The 16,671-nt window shown below is 27.7% G+C and overlaps 3 long non-coding RNA genes across 8 annotated transcripts in view; 1 reads left to right on the top strand and 2 right to left on the bottom strand.

Moving 5' to 3' along the window:
• Positions 1-16,671, bottom strand: part of LOC142329661 (uncharacterized) — a 145,038-nt gene that overhangs the window by 26,073 nt on the left and 102,294 nt on the right. The gene's annotated exons all lie outside the window — the stretch shown is intronic.
• On the top strand, positions 1,450-5,367 carry LOC142329966 (uncharacterized). Its single transcript, XR_012757642.1, has 2 exons — positions 1,450-3,090; positions 5,191-5,367. It is a non-coding gene; the product is annotated as an uncharacterized LOC142329966 (long non-coding RNA).
• Positions 10,149-13,203, bottom strand: LOC142329967 (uncharacterized). Of its 3 annotated transcripts, none has more exons than XR_012757643.1 (3): positions 13,185-13,203; positions 12,057-12,146; positions 10,149-10,325 (listed from the first exon to the last, which is right to left on the bottom strand). It is a non-coding gene; the product is annotated as an uncharacterized LOC142329967 (long non-coding RNA). The 3 variants fall into 3 exon arrangements; XR_012757644.1 differs by lacking the exon at positions 13,185-13,203 and adding an exon at positions 12,963-12,981; XR_012757645.1 differs by lacking the exon at positions 13,185-13,203 and adding an exon at positions 12,839-12,857.

A 16,671-nucleotide genomic window follows, 5' to 3' on the forward strand; every position in this document is an offset into this window, starting at 1 on the left:
TTGTAAGATCCAAATACTTCATTAATTAAAATTCTATTTGACTGTAACTCTGAAACCAATGAAAATAAGTACCACTTATGATATGTCGTTGAAAAGCTCTCAATGAGAGCTTATTACTACAGTTAAGTAGAAGTCCAAAATCCAGATTTTTTTGCTTTTTTGGACACTTTTGGTTCAGTCGATTGCAATCAAAAGGGGAGGTGCACAATTAGATGTTACAATAGACCTAAATCCAAAATTTCAACATCCTACCGCTAATCGTTTTTGAGTTATGCGAGATACATTCGTACGTACGTACGTACAGATATCATGCCGAAACTAGGATGGTCAAAATGGATATTTCCGTTGAAATCTGAAGACCGAAATATTTTGCGATCACAATATTTCCTTTACTTCGTACAAGGAAGTAAAAACAGGAAATTTGGATAATGTGATAACCCCTTCTCTAGTAGGGGCAAAACATCAGGCTAAAACTGAGATATATATACATATCACAAAATTTCTGGAAAATTTGAGCTTTTTTTAGTAAACGGGTTTTCGAGATATAAAGTGAAAATTATTTAGACAAAATATTAAAAATGATTATCTTCCCACCGACAAAATAAAATTTTTAAATTCTAATAATTTAATAAGTGATCTCATCGCATTAAATTTGATACAACTGAACAAAAATCCAAAATGGGCATATTTTTGAGTTTTTTCGAAGAATTTATTTTGAACCAGCCCAGAGATATTAATCAAAATACAAGATATACATACATACAAACAGGTTTCGGAAATTTGTATTGTTTTTATAACGTTATGGCCACAGGTAGGACCTCAAAGGTCGAAATTCAGAAAACACCAAGGATAAAAACTTTTTACTGATCTATATACTTTCCCTTTATAGGTATTGTTATAATATAACAACAAAAGAGGTACATATAAAAATAGGAAAATGAAAATGAAAATTCCTTCCTTTAATCGTCTAACGCAGATAATAAGTTTTTTCTTCTTCATAATAGCGTTCAATTAAATTATCTAAAACAATTTAATAGAAGTGGTCCATATGACAAGGATTAAAACGCACATTCTTTAAAAAAAATGTATATTGAAGGGTTTAAATTTAGAGGAAACTTTACTACAGAAAATTTGTTACATATATATTTATATATAAATGGTCCAAATGCAAACTTCCCTTTTTTTAATTAAGTTAAAACATTTTTAAATTAATATTTAGCAATGAATATGCAGTTTATACACTTTTTTTTGTGGGGGAGGGAGAAGATGAGTATAGAGTTAAATTATTATATGATAATTACATCATGCATCATAAGGTCATGTAACAAAAATTACTCTTCTAATTGGTCGATATTTGGAACATTATGATAAGAATTTAACTATATAAACTGTATCCGAGGAGAATAAAAATTATATTATTTGTTTTTTGGTAAGTAATAGACACACTACAATAATTTTTATTTATCATAAATGGAATAATATTTTATTACTTTCTTTTTATATTTACTCAATAGAAATATTTTTTTATGTAAAAGAAATTTAAATAAATATTAATTTAGCAGCTTAATCTATAAAGCTTATTATAAATAAATAACCATATATGACAAATTAGTTGGGTTTTTTCTGTTATTATATATATTATTATTTTTACAATATAAAAAATATATATATTTTATAAAGACTCGCAAATAGTATTAGTATTTAAAATGATACAAAAATGTATAATTAAAATTAGTACCTCATATAAAATTCTTTACAATTTTTTTTTTATAAATTTAATTTAGTTGTTAATAATTTTTTTTGTTTTATTTCTTCTTCTGTATCTCGTATTATGGATATGAATTTAAACGGTAAACCCTATTCGTAGATTGCTTTTTCATAAAAAATTTCATTTAATGAATTATATTTACATTTATAACCATTAATTTACAATAAACAAGAAATGTATATAAATAATAAGTATACGGAGGTAGAAGAATTTCGTTATTTGGGAAGTAGAATTACTAAAGATGGACGAAGCAGGAGCGATATAAAATGCCGAATAGCACAGGAGAAACGAGCCTTCAGTCAGAAATATAATTTTTTTACATCAAAAGTTAATTTAAACGTCAGGAAAAGATTTTTGAAAGTATACGTTTGGAGCGTAGTTTTATATGGAAGTGAAACTTGGACGATCGGAGTACCTGAGAAGAAAAGATTAGAAGCTTTTGAAATGTGGTGCTATAGGAGAATGTTAAAAATCAGATGGGTGGATAAAGTGAAAAATGAAGAGGTGTTGCTGCAAATCGAAGAAGAAAGAAGCATTTAGAAAAATATAGTTAAAAGAAGATAGAGACTTATAGGTTACATATTAAGGCATTCTGGAATAGTCGCTTTAATATTGGAGGGACAGGTAGAAGGAAAAAATTGTGCAGGCAGGCAAGATTTGGAATATGTAAAACAAATTGATAGGGATGTAGGATGTAGGAGGTATACCGAAATGAAACGACTAGCACTAGATAGGGAATCTTAGAGAAATGCATCAAACCAGTCAAATGACTGAAGAAAAAAAAATTTACAATACACAATATATATTATAAATTATAAATTTGGGAATTTGAAACTGATACAGCCAGTTCTTGATACTCTAATTTCATATTTAATTTACTAATCAGTCACTTAGAAAAAAAATTCTATGAAATAAAACGAAAATTTTGTTTAATGTAATGCAGCCTTTATAATGAGAAAAAAGATAATTTTTCTTCAATACTATAATAAACGTTTAAAGACAATATAAATAAGAATTCATATTACTTTTTGCTATTTTTATGTTAATACAAAACCATAACTAATTAGCAATAAAAGAAACAAAATTATTACATCAATACATAGAATTAATTTTTTAAAAAACGTTATAATTAAGACCTTCTTTATAATATTTGATTTAGAAAAAGTATAATAAAATAAATATAAAACCAATACCTATGGATTTATTTTAATGTATTTTATTCATATTTTATAGGTACTATTGAAGTAGCAACAACAAACTCAAAACTCAACAATGGGCAAGGAAAGGAATTGCATCAACATCGCCGTTGTCGGCTCACTCTAGTAAGTCAAAAATTTATTTATTACTATTTAAAGAGTAATTAGATTGTTTTTAGGAACAGTTGTACCCAATTATATGAATTTTAAAAATATTTACTGTGAATAGAAACCCATTTTTTTTTTTATTTACATAATAGTAGCAACAAATGGTATTACAATATCATTCATCATTTAGTTTTTTTTTAAATTTACTATTATCTTTTTAAGAAAATAAAATTCAGAATGATTTAAAATGCCTAAACCTGATTAGGCTGTGTTTGTCAACTTTTTTTTCAAAACGTAATTAATTTTACAACTACGAGAATTATAACGAGAAATAAATGTAATTATATTGTAAATTTTTCAGATTTTTTAACTGCTTTGCATAGTCTGTTATAACTGTACAGTTATAAGTAAATACTACATAAAACATAATAGGAAATGGAATATTATTATAAATTTCACCAACTTCCGTTGTACTTTAAATTAAATAATAAAAATCCGGATTCAGGTCCCGTCAAGTATAGCATATTAATATTTTATAAAATGTTAATGGAATATTCCTAAGCCTACATTGTAATAAATTATTTTTATTTAAAATATTGAAGGTTCAAAGTATTATAATAATTCGTAAAATCAGTTTTAGTTATAGATAATGATTTTAAATTAGGTGTTTACTTATGTTCATAACAATTGGAAGAAAACAATAAAAAATATTTGATGATATTCCCTCGCTCATTCATTCAATCACTTTCTCATTCTGTCACCATCGCTAGTGAGAGATGATGATAGAATGACAAAGACCAGATGGTTTACAGAACTTGAAATAACATAATATCCTAGAAATAACAACTATTTCATGTCTATTCTTTTGAGAGGCAATGAGGAGTGAAGTGGTTTCTTTCTGACTTTTTCATTGAACTTAATACATTCTGCTTTCAGCATGGCAAGGTCCACCAAAAGATTCAATCGATATTAAGTCCTACAATTTATTTATATTTATTTTAATCTAGCTACAGCGATTGAATGTATGTAGTAAACGTTATTCTCAGAGAAAGCATATCGATGATTAGTATTACTTGTGAGTGATGTGCATTATATGCACCAAAGCTATAAGAAAGACAATATGTATTGTAGAGAAGTACATTACCGTATTTTTTCTGTACTATAAAATACACTTGCATAAATAAGAAAAGAATTTTATTTCTTTTTAATTGATATCTACATATTCTATCTCCAAATCGGTAAAGTTTTTAAATTACCATAAAAAATCGTATATCTGTTAATTGTTTCTAGCAATGTAAATATAAATAAAATAACAGTTTTTTAATATGTTACAAATATTAAAATTATTTATTATTTTAAATAAGTCCGACGACTTAGTTGGGAAAAATATATCAAATCTAAGCGAATACAGTTGGACCTCTAGTTTAAAAACATGTACTGGCTAATAGAACATAAATCTCGGTTCCGGAAGTAGAAAATAAATTATTGATTTATAAATCCATTTTGAAGCTTATTTGGACTTATGGGCTTGAATTTGTGGGGTACATCAAGTAACTCCAATATTGATATACTTGAACGCTACCAAACAAAAACTATGCGAAAAATGCTAAACATATCCTGGTACATAAGAAATAACCTCATATATAATGATTTTAAATTACAAACCGTTCGACAGGAAATCTCTCTGGCCAACCTACGATATCAAAATCGTTTGGATCGGGACCCAAATTATATGGCAGTCAATTTATTGGATAACACAATCAGTGAATTTTCAAAATTGCTGAGAAGCAATATTTTTAATTTGATTTATCGGTTTCAATTAGGTGACTTTATAGTCCGGCCTTGCGGAGTGTTCTTCTATCATTTCTTTTATAAGGTATTATTAAGTCACGAAGCACTGGATCTGTGGCTACATAATGTTGGTCCAAATAGATCTTATTTACTTATTGTTCAAGTAAAACTACTTATTGTTCAATCAAATTTAATAAGTTAACTACCAATTTAATATAGAAAATAAGTAAACTATTCTAGAAAAAATCTAATGATTAATTTAAAAGAATTAAAATTAATTATAATATTATTAAATTTATTATACATTGATTTTCGCTTTTGTTTCAGATTTATTTGACTTAACAATCATGGATACTCTACAACTCAAATGATTTTTGGACACAGAATGACACCGCCTCATCGATAAAAAAAATACAAAAAAAAAATAAGTAGATACAATTCAATTGTAAATTCACATACTTTTCGGCAATAAATTTCAAAATTTTACAGTTTATCAAATAGTAATATTGTGTTATTGTCTTTTATTTTATAAAAATATTATTTACAACCTTACCCTTACATTAAATTACATTCTACATAGGTCTGTATCATTGTAATATATGTTTGTGTTAAACGTAATTGCTTACAGTTAAATTTTTTTCACTACAGTTTATTTTTACATAATATAATAAATCGTTCTGATCCGTTAAATATATATATATATATATTTGTCGAATATATATCTATATATATAAAAATGTTAAGTTCGTTTGTGTACGGCTTCAAAAACTCAAAATGTTCTGCACCGATTGAGCTCAAATTTTAGCACGATACATAACCCGCATCAAAGATTGTTTTCATCTATTTTTAATAAATCTATCTATCTATTTTTAATTTGGAAATGTAAACAAAGGAAATCCAATCAGATCAATGCAAGATGACCGCGCTGTCAAACACAACGACCAATCACAAAGAGCCCGTATGGTCTTTACCAATGTAAACAAAATCACAACTGATTAAGTAACAAATTTCTTTGAATTATATTTAACAGCTTAAACATCTGTATTTTATTAAAAAAAAAAAAAAAACCAAAACAAAAAGAAAAGCCACCAAGAAGGACAACCGCAGTTGGTGATGATATGAATGATTTATAGCGTATGAAAATGCCATGCCTGACCGGGATTCCAACTCGGAACCACCGGATTAAAGTCCGAGACGTTACCACTCGCGCCACGGTGGCCGGCAAACATATTCGTTAGGAGCCGAATAAAAACACGACTTACCAATATGGCGTTGTGTGTCAAACAAATTTTATATGGACTATAATTACTTTTAATATGCGAAACCCTTTTCAATGATTGAACATTAACTTAAACCTCTTCAAAAATTATTCCTTTTGAACTAAGCCACATTTTGATATCATTGTTTTTCTATAACACGGCTGGAATTCTTTTCGTTTAATGATAAGAAGCGTTGTCGAAGACAATAACCGAATTCTCTTCCAAAAGACATAATACACCGCTAAACTATTTCTAAATAATTCAAATCGTGTAATTTTTTTACGAATCGCGTTTTTATCAATTGACCTGCGGGGTTTTGTTTTCTTTGGAGACCGTAATTCATTAGTAGATTCATACTCGAGAATCACGTTTTACACTGAAGCAGCACAACTTCTACTTACGTTAGCAGTTTATTAACATCTGAAATCAACGCCGTTTGATTATTCTGTAATTTGTAAGCATTACTCTGCTTTTGTAAGCATTTAAAATGATGTATTTTTCGCACGACTTAAGGGCTTTTTTTCGCAGCCCACAAATCTTTATATATAAAAATGTTAAGTTTGTTTGTGTACGCTTCAAAAACTCAAAATGTTCTGCACCGATTGAACTCAAATTTTAGCACGATATAAAACCCGCATCAAAGATTCTTTTTATCTATTTTTCGCATCAGTCACATACCCGCGACCGCGAGAAAACAGTTTTTTAACAGTCAGCTGTGTACCAGAGACCGCGCCATCTGCCGGAAGCGAGGGGAACACTCGCCATGCTAGCTAAAGACAACCGCAGTAACATGTGAAACAATACCTGTTCCCAATTACATTGTTTATTAACAAAAAAATAAATAAAACGTATCCACTTGCATCTGATTCAGATTATTATACAATCTGAATTAAATATTCACTTTAATAGAGGTACTTTTGTGTGATCATGTCGTGATTGAGCTGCGCCTTTCACCAAGCTCTGAATTTATTAGAAAACGACCAACAGTGGGATGTATGTATTGATTCTAGCAACGGTTCGATCAAAAAATGACAGTTATCCTGTTGCGGAATATTAATCAGCCAAAACTCTGCAACGGCACGCGACTTGCAGTTAAGAAATTGATGAATAATGTAGTGGAAGCAACTATTTTAACGGGGCCTTTCATTCGTGTCCTCATTCATGTCTTTCATGTCCTTATTCCTCGAATACCCATAATCCCGACCGATACACCATTTTAATTTAAAAGATTGCAATTCCCAATTCGATTGGCATTTGCAATCACAATCAATAAAGCTCAAGGTCAATCTTTAGAATTGTGTGATTTAAATTTAGAAGCGGATTGCTTCTCACATGGGCAACTGTATGTTGCGTGTTCCCGAGTAGGCAAACCAGATAGCCTTTATATCTACGCAGACAGTGGAAAAATAAAAAATATTGTATATCCACAAGTATTGCAAAATTAAACTTCTATGAAACGTATGCTTTGTTTTGTTTCTCATTTCTCATCCATGCAACCACAATGTGCCACAGCGAAGCGTGGCGGGTAGAACTAGTATATATATATATATATATATATATATATATATATATATATGTATATATATATATTCGACAAAAGAAAGCAAACGTTGAATCTAACAACCGTAAAAATATCAAATGAAATGTCAACAAAAATTAATTAACAAGCGTTCGTTCAACTCTTCTAAATTACGGTAACGTATTCAGTTAATGAAATTTATATCATAATTATTGCAAGCTTTTGCAAGTGCATTCTAACGAAAATACTGACAACCATTAAGAAAATTAGCTGGCAACGATATTGTTGAACTTATCAACATTTGAAAAGAGCTTATAATGTTAATACTTTCTTCAGTAATGAAATTTAAGAGCAGTCTTCAAAATTTTTATTTATTTTCTTATTATTAAATTTTCAAAGTTATCTAATACTAAATAAACATATAAAATGTAATTTCAATACATAATGACATTATTTTGATTTTTTTTTTTTTAATATTACTTATAAAACAGTAATCACTACTGCCACAATTTCAGGCAATGCCTATTCATGCACTATAATTTTCCATTTCATATCCCTATCCATAAGCTTCCAGCTTACATAGTGAATAAATAATTATTAAAAAAAATTGGGAGGATTTACTGAACTGCTGCCACGGCACCCCGAGGCGACCGAATGTCTAAACGGCGGGAGCCGGTTGCCTTAAGGGTGTAAAGAAAAAAAAAAGACGTTGTTATCCCTTCTTATAAAATATTAAAAATAAGATAAACTTTTTAAAAAATAATCAATTCTTTAAATTTTCATTTAAAAAGAATTGTTAAAGAAGTATTTTTTAAATTTTACCAATTTTTATAAGTTTAGTTTACGATTGTTAGTTTTAGTTTTATTCAAAATGTGAACAGATCTGCAAATAAAATAATTATTAAAATTAAAAAAATCCGAAAATTCTATTTGTACACATAAACCAAGAATAAGTATGAAAAACAAACAAAAAATACAGTAAACAAATTTTTCATTCATTTCTATTTGTATTTTCTTTAATTTTTAATCTTAACAAAGTGAACGCATTAAAGTTACTATTTTTTACAGCCTAGATAGGCACTCGACTATAACGTAAAATGTTGAAGTTATATTAAATTTCCCATCCAGACTAATTTATTGTATCGCGAAAAAATGCCTTTAAGAAAAAATTTGATGCGTACACTAACAAAACTTCCTTATGTGCCTATTAAATTACATATACACATTTTTTAAAAAAAATGAAAAGTGCATAATATTTTATTTTATGAATAACTTCTGATATTTTTTCATATATATATTTATTTATGTATTTATTTATTATTGAATAAATTTTATTCAGTGATAAAATTTCATAATTATTCTAGATAGATGTGTAATTATTATTCATTGTAAAAACATTTTTACAACCAGAGATTAATAATTATTAATAAAACAATATATTTAAACTAAAAAAAAAGTTAAAAAATAACAAAAAAAGGAGATGAAGTCTGATTCGAACCGATGTGCCTGCCTTCCCCTGTAAAATCCAAACATTTCATTAATTAAAATCTCATTTGGCTATAACTCTGGAACCAATGAAAATAAGTACCACTTATGATATATTGTTGAAAATCTCTCAATGAGGGGTTATTTCTGCAGTTAAGAAAAAGTCTAAAATACAAATTGTTTTGGATTTTGGTTTTTTTGGATACTTTTGGTTCAGTTGATGCGAGATACATGCGTACGTACGTACATACATACATAAGTACGTACTGACGTCACGCCGAAACTAGTCAAAATGGATTCACGGGTGGTGAAAATGGATATTTCCATTGAAATCAGCAAACCGAAATTTTTCGCGATCACAATTCCTGTACTTCGAACAAGGAAGTAAAAAATATAAAAATAATGTAATTGTGTATTGAAATTACATTTTATATTTATATTAATATTTATAAACATTTTATATTATAATAAAATAAATAAAAATGTTGAAGACTACTCTTAAAATTAATCACAGAAAAAAGCATTAACACTATAATTATAAACTCTTTTCAATTGCTGACCTGTTCAACAATATCGTTGCCAGCTTTTTTCTTAATAGTTATCTATATTTTCGTTAGAATGCACTAGCAAAAGCTTTGATAAAAAAACATTTAAACTGTACTGTAATATAAATTTCATTCAATTAAATACGCGAGTATAGTTTGTAAGTATTGAACAATCGCTTGTAAATCAATAAATTAAATTTTGTTGGTATTTAATTTGATCGGTTTACTGTTGTTAGATTCAACAGATGCCTTCTTTTGTCGGGGATATATAAGTCTTTTTAATGATTCAAAAGAATTTATTGTATTACTTAACGATACAATCTCTGTATTGATGCATTTAACATGTTAACTGCACGTAAAACAATTACGTATAACACAAATACGTATTATAAAGGGGTAGACTCATGTAAAATGTTGTTAAATGTAGGGTAAGGTTGTAATTAATATTTTTATAAAATAAAATAAAATAACACAATATTAATATTTGATAAACTGTAAAATTTTGAAATTTATTGCCGAAAAGTATGTGAATTTACAATTGAATTGTATCTACTTATTTTTTTTTTGTATTTTTTTTATCGATGAGGCGGTACCATTCTGTGTCCAAAAATCATTTGAGTTGTAGTATATCCATGATTGTTAAGTCAAATAAATCTGAAACAAAAACAAAAATCAGTTTGTTATAAATTTATTAATGTTAAAATTAATTTAATAATTAAGTTTTTTCTAGAATAATTTATTCATTTTTATAATAAAATATTACTTTGTTGTTAACTAATTAAAATAATAATTAGTTTTTTGTTTGTAACGTAATATGATAAAACCGCTATTTTATCTACATTTGCATTCACTATAAACAATTGAAAATATTATATTTTTTTATATTTTTTTAAAAACTTCTATTGAATGGGAACATTGTATATAGATATGAATTAAAAACGAAAAAATTCTCTTCTTATCAATGCCAGTGTATCCTGTTGAAAAATACAATAATTTACTTTTTTACAGTGTTTACCGTAGTCTTTCTTATTGCTATGGCGCATATAAACCACATAAGATACAAGAATTGCTTTCTTTGAGAATAACGATGTTTTTGCTATACACATTCGGTCCTTGTAGCTAGATTAAAATAAAGGGTTAACTTTCGGACTTATAAATATCGATTGAATCTTGTTAGACATTGACATGCTGAACGCAGGAATGTTTTAAGTTTAGTGAAAAAAATCAGAGAGAAACCACTTCACTCCTGATTTCCTCTTTTCAAAAATAAGCAAGGATGTGGGATATTTGTTATTTCTGGGATATTTCTTTTATTTCAAGTTCTGTAAATAATCTAGTTATGGTACAAACATAAAATTAGCCGTAACAGAAAAATTATACCAGTCATTCACATAATAAAGTATTGTACTTCGTCTCTCGTAGAAACCAGTCACAAAAAAAACAATAATATTTAAATAGTTTTCTTTGTAAGGTATTATTATATATTTATCTGACTCAAGTTTTCCAACATTTAATTTTTTATTTTATTTTAATTACAGAAGCAAAAGATTTAAAAACAAATATAAATTACATATAGTGGTGAGAGATGATGACAGTGAGGAAGCGAGTGAGTGTGTGAGAGGGGAATATTATTAAAGATTTTTGTTGTTTTTTTCCAATTGTAAGGAACATAAGCGAACAGCTAATGTCTCTTGAAAATCATTAGTTTTAGATAAAACTGATTTTACAATTTTTTTAAATACTTGAACTTTCGACATTTATATAAAAATAGTTTATTAGAATATAAACTTAAAGCATGTAGGCTTGATTATTATTTGAACATTTTATAAAAAAATTAAAATGCTATACTTGTCTGGATTTCAATCCGGTCTTTTATTATTTTAGTTAAATTATAACAATGATCATAACAGCTCTACTTCGACACGTAAGTTGGTGGCATGTATAATCGTTTTCCAGTTACTATAACGTTTTATATTGTATTTACTTATGTCTGTAATTATACAGATTATTACTGTGTAAAGTAGTTAAAAAATCTGAAAAGTTTACAATATAATTAAATTTATTTTCTTTTTACAATACTTTTACTGTTAAAAGTATGTACCTATTGAAAAAAAAATTAGTAACAAAATGAGCTTAATCAGGTTTAGGCATTTTTAAGTATTCTGCATTTTAACTCTTTAAAAGGAAAAAAAAAAAAAAAAAAAAACAGAATGATGAAGAAAGCGGTACTATTATTTGTTGATACTTCTATATAAATAAAAAAATGAAATCGTTTCTATTGCCCCTAATATTTTTAAAATCCATATAATTGGACACAGTTGTTCCAAAAAACAATCTTAATTAGCGTTTAAATATAATAAAGATATTTTTGAGTTTTTGACTTACCAGAGTGAGCCGACAACGGCGATGTTGATGCAGTTCCTTTCCTTGCCCATTGTTGAGTTTTGAGTTTGTTGTTGCTACTTCGATAGTAACCTACAATATATGAATAAAATACATTAAAATATATCCATAAATATTGGTTTAATTTTTATTTTATTATACTTTTTCTAAAGCAAATATTATAAAAAAGGTATTATTTGTAACGGTTTATTAATTAATTCGATGTATTGATGTAATAATTTTTTTTACTGCTAATTAGTATGGTTTTGTATTAACATAAAACTACCAAAACGTAATGTACATTTTTAATAATTCATATTGGCTTTGAGCGTTTTTTATGTTGTTGAATAAATATTATTTTATTTCTCATTACATTAAAAAAAAATTCGTTTTATTTTTTATTAGCTATTTTTTTTTACATAAAGACATAATTAAATTTCTTATTTTATATAATGGCTTTATATTTTATTAATTTAAGTGACTGTTTAGTAAAATAAATAAAAGTTAGAGGATTAAAAACTAGCTGTGTCATTTTCAGGTTCCCAAATTTTTAATTTGTAATATATTTTGTGGATAGTTAATTAATAGTTATGAATGTATATATCTTCAAATAATTTATTAAAAAAAAATCTATAAATATTCAAAATAAAATTTAAAATTAAAAAAATCTTAGTATAATTCATTAAATGCAATTTTTATGAAAAAATAATCTACGAATAGGGTTTTCGTAAATAAATTCATATATATGTTATGCAAGATATAGAAAAAGATATAAAATTACTCACAACTAAATTAAATTAATAAAAAAAAATTGTGTACAGAATATTGTATGAGATACTAATTTTAATTATGTATTTTTGTGTCAATTAAAATAGTAATTAAATTTGCTAGTCTTTATAAAATATATACCTTTTATATTGTAGAAATTATACATAATAACAGAAAAAAATAACCCAACTAATTTGTTACATGTGATTAATTATCTTTAATAATATTTTTAGATTATGTTTTAATTACTTTTACATAAAAAAATATTACTAGTGAGCGAATAAATTAAAAAAATAAAAATAAAATATTCCATTTATAAAATAATAATTATTATATTTAGTCTTAGGTATGTGCATTACTTACCAAAAAAGAAAGTAATATTGTTTTAATGTCTGATTACCCGGTTTATATATTTAAATTCTTATCATAATGTTCTTATATTGACCAATAGAAGAGTAATTTTTGTCATGTGATTTTATGATGTAATTATCATACAATAGTATTACTTTATACTCATCTTCTCATATTTATCACTAAATATTAATTTAAAATTTTTTTAACGTAATTACTTTTATCTTTTTTTAACCTAATTAAAAAAAGGGAAGTTTGCATTTTAACCGTATGCATTTTTTTCTAAGAATGTGCAAGTTTTACTCTTTTTTATATGAACCATTTGTGAATAAATTCTTTCAGATATTTTTAATGAAAATTCGACAATTTTTATAATAAAGTACAAAAATCATATTATCTAGTTAGACGATTATAAGGGAATTTTCATTTTTATTTTCCCGGTTATATCTCTATTTCTGCTGTGTAGTAACAATAGCTATAAAGGGAAAGTATATCGATGAATAAAAAACTTTGATGTCCTGCATTTTTGTTCATTTCGATGTTTCACGATCCACTAGATCCAAAACATGTAATAAAAACCATACAGATTTCCAAATCTGTATGTATATGTGAATGTATGTGTGTGTTGGTCTGTATTTTGATTAATATCTCTGGGCTGGCTCAACCTAAATTCTTCGAAAATAACTAAAAATTTGTACATTATGAATTTTTGTCTAATAATATGAGATTTAAGACGATGAAACTGTTTTTAAATTATTTAAAATTTAAAATGTTTAAGTTAATTGGATTTTGTGGGTGTAAGAATGAATATTCAACATTATCTAATAGTTCTCACTTCATATCTCGAAAACCCGTTGACTATACTATTAAAATTGAAATTTGGCACAAATATTTGGGTGTATGTATATATATATATATATATATGTATATCCCAGTTTTATTTTGATTTTCGACCCCATTGGACTAGGAGATGTTACGGTACTCATAATTGTATTTTTTTGTTTTATTTTTTCTTCACAGGATGTCCAGAGAGGGACAAATTTAGAAACTGATTCACTGATTCATTAATTCAGAATAGACCAAACTTAAGGAACAATCGGTCAAACTCAAGGGCAGTGGAGGCTCGCGTATAGGTACTGTGGAATTGCAGCACCCCCTTCTACCCCACTTTATATTATCGATAAAATTTAATACAATGAGTCCTTTTTTCTTTAATTATTTCTTTATACTTGCGCAATATATAATCCCTAAGCTTAGTAGTCATCCCCCAGTTTATGAAAAAAAAGATACAAAAATCTATGTAAGGAACTGTGCGCTTGACAATTCCACAGGCGTGGTATTTGGCTGTTGTGCGCATGCGCACATAGGAATCTGCACGCGAGGTTGTGAGGGAGAGAGAGTGAGTGAGAGTGAGAGAGCGTGAGAGTGCACTGTCGCTCCCGCAGTGCCGTTTGTTTGGTACACTAGTATGTACCAAATGTAACAATCTTACCTCATGTAAAAATTAATAATCCGTTGTATATTTCCTTTATGAGAAAACATTTTAATTAAATTTCTTGCGTTATATTTTGCTTAATGGTGTTAGAGGAAAAGTAATAAATGTGTAATCTTGTACTACCTTACACAATTCGTCTGTAGTTTAATGTAAATTGAAAATTACGCAGTCTAACAATTTTATGCTCATTTTTACGCATAAATTTTATGTTTCACCTTAACAATTTTAGTCATACCGCAGCGATTTATCAATCGATTTGAATTAATAAGTGTCATTTTCTTCACAATAAAAGGGTTAACAATTTATTTAATAAACTATTATTCGAAAAACTAATATTTAAGAAGCTACTAATGATTAAAGGAATGTAAAACAAGATAAGGACTTCATATACATGTAGTTTTTTTGTTTATTTGGATTTTCTAAACCAGACCCTTGAGCAGTGGCGGCACGTAGCTAAAATTAGTAGGGATGCTGCTCCAGACAATTTTTTTTCTCGGCCTTTTCAAGGCCACGGTTAAAGTTTAAAGTTTTCTGTAAAATAAAAGAACCGAAAAAAGGAATCAAATAGAATTGCTGGAAGCAGGATTATAATCTAATTCTATACTTTATGACATTTATAAATATGGTAAATGGTTTTTAGGCACATTGTGCTTAAAACCCGTGTTCGGTTTAATCGAATAAATAATTAAATATCAATACAGATAATATTTTTTAGAATTATTAGATAATAACTTAATAAAATGACCGCATAAAAACACTATAGTCCAACGGCACTTTTAATTTAAATTTCTATGTACACAGAAACAAATGCATAATTAGTTTTTACTAATTACTTTCTCTTTCACCCTTCCAGCGTATTTTTGGACACATTTGGCAATGAAAGAGCCCTTGCTTTCCGCTATCTTCTGATCACTACTGAAAAAACAACTAAACCACTTTTATATTCCTTCCACCGACTAAACAACAAAAGGGAACAAACAAGGAACGTTTCATACACGCGCAGAGTAAAAAAACTACCTTCCACCAGCACGCCAGGGTCGGCACTGCGGGAGCGACAGTGCACTCTCCCGCTCTCTCTCTCTCTCTCTCTCTCTCCCTCACAACCTCGCGTGCAGATTCCTATGTGCGCATGCGCACAACAGCCAAATACCACGCCTGTGGAACTGTCAAGCGCACAGTTCCTTACATAGATTTTTGTATCTTTTTTTTCATAAACTGGGGGATGACTACTAAGCTTAGGGATTATATATTGCGCAAGTATAAAGAAATAATTAAAGAAAAAAGGACTCATTGTATTAAATTTTATCGATAATATAAAGTGGGGTAGAAGGGGGTGCTGCAATTCCACAGTACCTATACGCGAGCCTCCACTGCCCTTGAGTTTGACCGATTGTTCCTTAAGTTTGGTCTATTCTGAATTAATGAATCAGTGAATCAGTTTCTAAATTTGTCCCTCTCTGGACATCCTGTGAAGAAAAAATAAAACAAAAAAATACAATTATGAGTACCGTAACATCTCCTAGTCCAATGGGGTCGAAAATCAAAATAAAACTGGGATATACATATATATATATATATATATACATACACCCAAATATTTGTGCAAAATTTCAATTTTAATAGTATAGTCAACGGGTTTTCGAGATATGAAGTGAGAACTATTAGATAATGTTGAATATTCATTCTTACACCCACAAAATCCAATTAACTTAAACATTTTAAATTTTAAATAATTTAAAAACAGTTTCATCGTCTTAAATCTCATATTATTAGACAAAAATTCATAATGTACAAATTTTTAGTTATTTTCGAAGAATTTAGGTTGAGCCAGCCCAGAGATATTAATCAAAATACAGACCAACACACACATACATTCACATATACATACAGATTTGGAAATCTGTATGGTTTTTATTACATGTTTTGGATCCAGTGGATCGTGAAACATCGAAATGAACAAAAATGCAGGACATCAAAGTTTTTTATTCATCGATATACTTTCCC

This window comes from Lycorma delicatula, chromosome 9 (assembly GCF_047948215.1).
Source record: "Lycorma delicatula isolate Av1 chromosome 9, ASM4794821v1, whole genome shotgun sequence".
In the NCBI taxonomy this organism is placed as follows: domain Eukaryota; kingdom Metazoa; phylum Arthropoda; class Insecta; order Hemiptera; family Fulgoridae; genus Lycorma; species Lycorma delicatula.